Below are 1,430 nucleotides of genomic sequence, written 5' to 3' on the forward strand. Positions count from 1 at the left end.
GAAGGACTCGCCTTTGTGGTACGCGCTCTACGAGGTGAGCCACCGATACGACCCAATGCCAACGTTTTATTCTGGCGACCAGGCCTGATCGAGTACATATTTATCTCCAGTCTCTTCTACATGTGACCGTTTCATTTGTGCTGGGGCTGATTAGGGACAGGACGAAGGCGGACAACATCCTCCTCGTTATAGCACAAAACGACCGCATGCATCCTCTCTGCTTAATGATGCACTTCAAGGGAAAACAACACTTTACCTCCCCACACCATGCAGCCCTACTCTTGGTTGAATTTCAACAAATAGCCCACTGCGAGTCGTGAGCAGTTAATGGTGTGTCTGGGAGTATTATGGGATATGTGTTTAACCCGCTCACACATAGTAGCATCAGTGTGTATCGCTTGCGGTGCACAAGGTGGTCAGCGTTATAGCAGCTCAGGTAGATGGCCAGCTTCCTGTGTGCGTGTCTGTGGTGGTGAGAGGAAGATTGGCCAGGCGGTCCTCAACTAAATTAATGTCTGTGCATGAATTGGTTTTGACTAGGTGTGTGTGTGTGTGTGTGTGTGTGTGGGGGGGGGGGGGGTAGTAGAGGGGCGGCCTTCCCTGGGAACTTCTGGTGGATGTGGGGCTAAAGACAGGATATGGAAAGGAGGGAGGAAAAAGAGAGTGATGAATTGCAAGAGAGATTTATTGTAATCATTTTCAGCATCACTATCACTCAATCGCTTTAAGTTATATTCAGCTCCAAAGAACACTGGCCTCTCCTTGTATGTACTTATCTGTCCAGCTCGTGTCTTCTAAAGTATTTTTATAAAGTGGGGGGGGGGGAAATTCCTAACTGTTTTCTATGGCTGCCCCAGTATATATGTAGCACAGACTAGCAGCTGAGTATATTTATCTTGCTTTTCACAAAGCAGCAGACGGACAGAGGTATGCGTGTGAAACGACTTTAAAGCATCAATAATATTATTTTCGCTCAAAACATAAATAAATAAACACCAAAAAGCCAGGTCCTCTTTGGAATGTAGTAATTCTGAATTTTATGAATGACTGCATTCATGCTTGGCCACGCCCCCCTTAACCTCAGCTGTCCGTTTTGGAGCTCCAAGCACCGCCTCTCACCACTCCCCTTGGCCGCGCGCCTGCCTCCTAATTGGATAAGGGCGGGCTGTGGTGGGCGGGGCTGTCAGAAAAAGCACGGGGCTAATATAAAACGAGCCTCTCGAACTTTTAATCGATGAAATGTACAAGTGATGAAGGACTCTATAAGGACGACTGTTACACTAAACCAGTCTGGAATTAACCCTTGTGGACAAAACCCCCTTGTTTTTGTGGTCGTGGAGGATTTATTCTGCTGTGGACATATAACGTTATTGTTGTTTTTACACAATTCATCCCCCCTCCCTCTTTGTCAATCAGTTGTCATTTGCAAC

This window comes from Poromitra crassiceps (assembly GCF_964638095.1).
Source record: "Poromitra crassiceps genome assembly, chromosome: 13".
In the NCBI taxonomy this organism is placed as follows: domain Eukaryota; kingdom Metazoa; phylum Chordata; class Actinopteri; order Beryciformes; family Melamphaidae; genus Poromitra; species Poromitra crassiceps.